Below are 7903 nucleotides of genomic sequence, written 5' to 3' on the forward strand. Positions count from 1 at the left end.
GTTAAAAACAAACTGGTAGCTGATCCTTGGAAGGTCGAGGAGATTTAATAGAGGTGTTCAAAACCATGGCCGGAATTTTTTCGTTGGGCAGGAGGCCCCGTCCACTGGCCAAAAAGTCAGTGGCAAGCCCGCCTCCGCTGGGCCTGGGGAACCAGACCGGGATTTTTCACTCACCAGGCCTTTAATTGGTCTTGGGCGTGTCTTCCAACTTCTCGAGGCAGGAAGTCCTGCCTAATGGAGCTGCCAGCCAATCAGTGGGCCAGCAGCTCTTGGTCACAGCAGCACCGCCAGGAGGAGTGGCCACTGCTGGGACTACACCCAGCCATCGCAAGCAAGATGAAGGACGGCCCCGAAACTAAGGTAAGTTTTTAGGGCCTTGCCGGGGACTATCGGTCGGGCCCCGGCGAGGCAAGGGGGGGCCAGTTAGGGGGGCAGGGGGAGTGTTATGCGTTGGGTGCGGTTGAGGCTTCAGCAGCAGCCCTCCCTGGGGAACAGAAGTGGCCACAAGAAGGGGCTTTTTGAGGATTGTGCCGTCCAGCAGTCAAGGGCAAAATACTTGCGGCGGCGGGCAGTAGCCCTTAAGTGGCAGTTAATTGGCCACTTACGGGCCTTGATTGGCCTGGGGCCCCACGTAAAATTGCAGTCAGGAACAGCCCCCTGTTCCTCCCCCTCCCCACCTCACCACCAGCCCACTCGTTTGTGGGGGGGGTGGGTGACAGGGGTAAAATTCCGGCCTATGAATGGTTTTGATACAGTAAATAAGAAGAAACTGTTTCCAGTGGCAAGAAGGTCGGTAACCAGAGGACACAGGTTTAAGGTGATTGGCAAAAGAACCAGAGGCAACATGAGGAAATTTTTGTCTATGCCGTGTGTTCTTGTTGTGTTTGGAAATGCACTGCCTGAAAGGGTGGTGGAAGTAGATTTGATAGTAACTTTCAGAAGGAATTGGATAAATACACAAAGGGAAAAACTTTACATGACGATGGGGAACCTGCAGGGGAGAGGGACTAATTGGTTGGCTCTATCAAAGAACTGGTACGCTCTGCTCCTCTTCGAAATAATGTGGTGGGATCATTTACACCCACCTGAGAGGGCATGTGGGGCCTCGGTTTAATCCCTCATCTGAAAGATAGTGCCCTTAGTGATAGTGACCAGGTAATACTACCCCCATCTGATGATATCTCTGCTTACAAAGAACTGTTACACCGCCATAACACTCTTTCCACCAATGCATAAAATAGATTGGGGATTAAGATGAGTGGGAAATTTCATTTACACACTCCCAACAGTCTGCAGAACCAGTATACTTCCGCTATGGGTTTTAAAAAATTTCTTGGAGGGAGAGTTTCTATCCTGACCAATGTAAAGGACCTCAGTGCTTGGAATCTTTTTTCAGTTCTTTTTTCACATTCAATATTAGCATCTGGAAGTCCTAGATATGCTGCAGCAAAGCTTAATGAATAGTAACATCCCTTTATGTTGTTCCAATAATCTGCATTAATCTTGAACTCAAAGGAGCACCTCTGCAGCATGAATCTGAAGGAGAACTGGGGAGTTCTTCCAGAATCAACTACCAAAAGCTGGACTTCCCTCCCTAAACCTCTCCACCTCTCTCTCCCCTTAAAGTCGATCCTTAAAACCGACTTCTTTGATCAAGCTTTTGGTCATCTGTCCTAATATCCTCTTATGTGGCTCAGTGTCAAACACTGTTTCATAATACTCCTGTTGAAGCATGGTGGGACATTTGGCTACATTGAATGTGCTATATAAATGCAAGTTGTTGTACTGTAACTGGTCATTTATCTCAATGTTATTTAGAATGATGAAATACAGAAGTAGGCCATTCAGCCCACTGGCAATTGTGGGACCTTGCTGTGTGCAAAACATCTATCTAGATTACAACAGTGACTACATTTCACAAAGTAATTAATTGGCTGTGAAATGTTTGGTTCATCTTGAGGATGCTAAAGGTGCTTTGTACTTCCCACAACACCTATCCTCATAGCAACTTTGTGTATATTGTTAGTCTATAGGCACATTCCCCACCCACTAGAGCTGGACTGGCCATGCTCATTTCCTCTGTAGTTTTCACAGCTTGCAGGCGAAGGAGGTGTTGACCCCAGTACGTAAACTCCAAGTTTCACTAACGTGCTGAGGTTCTATCTGTCCCCGGTGTCGCGAAGGATGGGCCTGGTCACATTGCCGTGGAACGCTCCATCCAGTTGTACTGTGCCGTACCACCTATCCTTCGTGGAAAAGTTTCTGCGGAAAAACACCTTTGACCACCAATCCATCAGGCAGTGGTCTGTATGGAATGTCCTCAAGGTCCGACGGGAAAAGAAGATGGTGGATCCTGTCGGATGGTTCCCCGAACAGACTGCCAAAATAATTTGGCGGAATGCCTCATCACTAGAACTTTCAAACAAGCACCAAGATATAGCTTGGCTGGTGCTGAGAAGAGCCCTCCCTGTCAGATCCTTCGTGCACGCCCGAAGTCTCATCCCCTCCACACAATGCCCTCGAGGTGGCTGTGGTGGGGAAGAGATGGTTGCCCACCTCCTTCTGGAATGTGTCTTTGCAAAGCAGGTGTGGAAAGAGATGCAGTGGTTTTTGTCAAGGTTCATCCCAAGCAGTTCTGTAACACAGGAGTCTGTGCTCTATGGGCTGTTCCCAGGGACGCACACCGAGATAAACATCAACTTCTGCTGGAGGATTTTCAATTCAGTGAAAGATGCCCTTTAGTCTGCCCGAATCTTCCAGCGCAAAGAGTTGTCCACAACCGAATGTTGCAGACTAGCACATTCCATGGTCCAGGACTACGTGCTGAGGGACGCACTAAAGCTTGGGGCAGCCGCAGCAAAGGCTCAATGGGGAAAGACCACAGTGTAAGGTCCCCCCACCAAGCTGAACTGAGGGGCTGGATCCATGGAAAACCCCTCGAACTGTATCGGGAAAATCTTTGATTGCTGTAAAATGTATATGGCATGAAAAATGAAATGGAAGGGTGGTGAGCCAACTCACTCCTGTATTGAAGGAAACTGATCTCCTTTGCACTGTTTGTATTTTTTGACTTGGTGCTGTTTGGAACTGTTTTGTAATGTATTTTTTTTACAGATTTTTATGAATAAAGTATATTTTGAAAAAAAAAGGTTGTGCTCCCAGGTTGAGACTAACCCATTGCACTTCGGGTATGTTGACGTCTGCGATGTCCCCAAATGAGGGATACTCGACTGCAAAATTTATGGTAGTGGGGGACTGCGTTCACGCTTTCCCCTGGCTTCACAAATGAAAATTAGAATTGATTTATTGCTTAAAAAATAAGATGTTGACCCCAACAGCAGGATCTGAACACAAGTCCCAGAGTCAAGAGATAAAAGTGCTGCTCACCCATCATTACATCATTACGGACTCACTCTGATACTTTATATGCATTTTTTAATATAATGCTAATAATGTTTCATGAAACACTTTATATCAGTATTTCCCACCTCTCCTGAAGACTCGTATTGGCTTATGGTCCCACTGGTGCTTCTTCTTGTGTCAGCTTGGACACTGTGCAGTTCCACTATGGAAGGCATCACAGCTGTGGCCGATCTGTCCTCAGGTGACTTCTGTACAGATGCATTTGCAATAGGAGTCACTGTTTAACAATCGGAAGCAGGAATCTGGTTTTAGTATGGACCCTCCTGAGTCCAATTGCACTGCCCCTATCGCTGAAATAGAGCCCCATCAGTGCAGATTATGTTAAACCTGGCCCATATGCTCTAATATCACATTGGGCAATATCTTTCCCCACAAGGCATTGGGTCATAGAGTCATAGAGTCATTTATGGCACAGAAGGAGTCCATTCGGCCCATTGAATTCATGCCGGCTCTCAGTGGAGCGATTAAGTCAGTCCCTTGTCCCCCGCTCGATCCCTGTACCCCTGCAAGTTTATTTCCTTCACGTCCAATTTCTTTTTGAAATCATTGATTGAAGAAGCTCATAATTTATTTCCTTCAACGTTTTGAGGCTGGATACTATATAGTAGAATTGGCTCTTCCCAGGAAAAATGCCCAGTCATAGGACTGTAGTGTATTGGAAAGATGGAGGCCAATGATCTTCTTGAAAAAATGCCCATGAACAAGTAATTGAGACTGAAGTATGTCTGATAGATTTGCAGGGGCTAAGTTCCTGAGTTGGCTCCACCCCAAGATGAAAGAGCTTCATTTATTTTCTAATGTACACCCCAGTCACTTCAAGTTGGTAGAAGGAAAGATCTTCTGCAGCCACGATTCTTGATTATGACCCTGAAGGGGAGGTGATGGCATAGTGGTATTGTCACTGGACTAGTAACCCAAACCCCAGGGTATTTTTCTGGGGCCTTGGGTTTGAATCCTGCCACAGCAGAAGGTGGAATTTGAATTCAATTAATAAATCTGGAATAACAAGCTATGTAATGATGACCATGAAATGATAATGATTGTCGTAACAAACCATCTGGTTCACTAATGTCCTTTAGGGAAGGAAATCTGCTGGTCTGGCCTACATGTGACTCCAGACCCACAGCAATGTGGTTGACTCTTACATGCCCTCTGAAATGGCCTAGCAAGCCACTTGTTGGATCTAACTGCTACGAAGTCAAGAAAACAGAATAAAACCAAGACAGACTACCCAGCATTGACCTAGGCACCGGAAATGACAACAGCAAACCCAGCCCTGTCGACCCTGCAAAGTCCTCCTTCCTAACATGTGGGGGCTTGTGCCAAAGTTGGGAGAGCTGTCCCACAGACTGGTCAAGCAACAGCCTGACATAGTCATACTCACAGAATCATACCTGACAGACAATGTCTCAGACACAGCCATCACCATCCCCGGGTATGTCCTGTCCTTCCGGCAGGACAGACCCACCAGCGGTGGCGGCACAGTGGTATACAGTCAGGACCCCATGAAGTCTCATGGCCTCAGGTCAAACATCTCTCCCTCAGCTGAAGAATCAGTACTCCTCCATGTTGATTACCACTTGGAGGAAGCACTGAGGGTGTTAAGAGCACAGAATGTACTCTGGGTGGGGGACTTCAATGTCCATCACCAAGAGTGGTTACAGTAGCACCTCTACTGACTGAGTCCAAAAGGACATAGCTGCTAAACTGGGTCTGCGGCAGGTGGTGAGGGAACCAACAAGAGCGAAAAACATACTTGACCTCGTCCTCACCAATCTGCCTGCCACATACCCAGTATCTGTCCATGACAGTATGATAGGAGCACAGTCCTGGTGGAGACGAAGTCCCACCTTTACATTGAGGATACCCTCCATCGTGTTGTGTGGCACTATAATCGTGCTAAATGGGATAGATTTCAAACAGATCTAGCAACGCAAAACTTTGCATTCATGATGCGCTATGGGCCATCACCGGCAGCAGAATTGTACTCAACCACAATCTATAACCTTATGGCCCGGCATATCCCCCACTCTACTGTTACCATCAAGCCAGGAGACCAACCCTGGTTCAATGAAGAGTGCAGGAGGGCATGCCAGGAGCAGCACCAGGTGTACTTCAAAATGAGGTGTCAACCTGGTGAAGCTACAACACAGTATTACTTGCATGCCAAACTGCGTAAGCAGCATGCGATAGACAGAGCTCAGCGATCCCATAACCAACGGATCAGATCTAAGCTCTGCAGTCCTGCCACATCCAGCCGTGAATGATGGTGGACAATTAAACAACTAACTGGAGAAGGTGGCTCCACAAATATCTCCATCCTCAATGATGGGCAAGCCCAGCACATCAGTGCGAAAGATAAGGCTGAAGCATTTGCAACAATCTTCAGCCAGAAGTGCCGAGTTGATGTTCCATCTAGGCTTCCTCCTGCAGTCGCCAGCATCACAGATGCCAAACTTCAGCCAATTCGATTCACTCCACGTGATATCAAGAAATGACTGAAGGCACAGGATACTGCAAAGGCTGTAGACCCTGACAATATTCCGGCAATAGTACTGAAGACCTTTGCTCCAGATCTTGTCGCGCCCCTAGGCTAGCTGCTCCATACAGCTATAACACTGGCATATATCCGACAATGTGGAAAATTGCCCAGATATGTCCTGTACACAAAAAGCAGGACAAGTCCAATCTGGCCAATTACCGCCCCATCAGTCTACTCTCAATCGTCAGTAAAGTGATGGAAGATGTTATCGACATTGCTATCTAGCGACACTTGCTTAGCATTAACCTGCTCAGTGACGCTCAGTTTGGGTTCCGCCAGGGTCACTCAGCTTCATACCTCATTACAACCTTTGTTCAAACATGGATAAAAGAGCTGAACTCAAGAGGTGAGGTGAGAATGACTGCCCTTGACATCAACGCAGCATTTGACTGAGTATAGCACCAAGGAGCCCGAGCAAAATGAAGTCAATGGGAATCGGGGGAAAATTCTCCGCTGGTTAGAGCCATACCAAGTGTAAAGGAAGATGGTTGTGGTTGTTGGAGGGCTATCATCTCAGCTCCAGGACATAATTGCAGGAGTTCCTCAGGGTAGTGTCCTATGCCCAACCATCTTCAGCTGTTTCATCAATGACCTTCCTTCAATCATAAAGTCAGATGTAGGGATGTTCGCTGATGATTGCACAATGTTCGGCACCATTCGTGAATCCTCATATACTGAAGCAGTCCGTGTAGAAATGCAGCAAGACCTGACAATATCCAGGCTTGGACTGATAAGTGGCAAGTAATATTCGCACCACACAAGTGCCAGGCAATGACCATCTCCAACAAGAGAGAATCTAGCCATCTCCCCTTGACATTCAATGGGATTATGATCGCTGAATCCCCCACTATCAACATCCTAGGGGTTACCATTGACCAGAAACTGAACTGGAGTGGCCACATAAATACCATGGCTACAAGAGCAGGTCAGAGGCTAGGAATCCTGCGATGAGTAACTCACCACCTGACTCCCGAAAGCCTGTCCACTCTCTGCAAGGCACAAGTCAGGAGTGTGATGGAATACTCTCCACTTCTTGGATGGGTGCAGCTCCAACAACACTCAAGAAGCTCAACACCTTCCAGGACAAAACAGCCCGCTTGATTGGCATCCCATCCACAAACATTCAATCCCTCCACCACTGATGCACAGTGGCAGCAGTATGTACCATCTACAAGATGCACTGCAGCAACTCACCAAGGCTCCTTAGACAGCACCTTCCAAACCCACAACCTCTACCAACTAGAAGGACAAGGGCAGCAAATGCATGGGAAAACCACCACCTGCAAGTTCCCCTCCAAGCCACACACCATCCTGACTTGGAACGATATCACTGTTCCTTCACTGTTGCTGGGTCAAAATCCTGAAACTCCTTCCTAACAGCACTGTGGGTGTACCTACCCCACATGGACGGCAGCGGTTCAAGAAGGCAGCTCACCACCACCTTCTCAAGGGCAATTAGGGCTGGGCAATAAATGCTGGCCTAGCCAGCGACACCCACATCCCATGAATGAATAATTTTTAAAAATCCAATTTTCCCATTTTGATACCGTTGGGCCTGGTGGGCTTGTTGTTTTCAGTCACATCCCTCACAGTAGTCACACCAAAAGTGTGAAGAATGCTGAAATAGGTTCACCAGCTGCTGATAAATGTAATGTCTCACCGGTTTGGTGCAGATTACGGAGGCATTTTACTGGCTGTACTTTTTGCAACATAATTCCTACCATCCCATTATTCTGTGATTGGGAACATGCTTTATTGACGCAGTGAGAAATCTCATTTTGACTTGAGAGGGAGATAATAAGTGTTAGATAGTGGCAGGACACGTTGAGAAGGCTGTTTTAAAGGCATAAAAACAAGAAATGCTGGAATCACTCAGCAGGTCTGGCAGCATCTGTGGAAAGAGAAGCAGAGTTAACGTTTCGGGTCAGTGACCCTTCT

The 7903-nt window shown here is 47.1% G+C and overlaps 1 pseudogene; it reads left to right on the forward strand.

Annotated features, from left to right (window-relative positions):
• Positions 1-3138: 3138 nt before the first annotated feature.
• On the forward strand, positions 3139-3276 carry LOC137383740 (U1 spliceosomal RNA; annotated as a pseudogene).
• The last annotated feature ends 4627 nt before the right edge of the window (positions 3277-7903 follow it).

Source organism: Heterodontus francisci, chromosome 24, assembly GCF_036365525.1.
Source record: "Heterodontus francisci isolate sHetFra1 chromosome 24, sHetFra1.hap1, whole genome shotgun sequence".
Classification (NCBI taxonomy): domain Eukaryota; kingdom Metazoa; phylum Chordata; class Chondrichthyes; order Heterodontiformes; family Heterodontidae; genus Heterodontus; species Heterodontus francisci.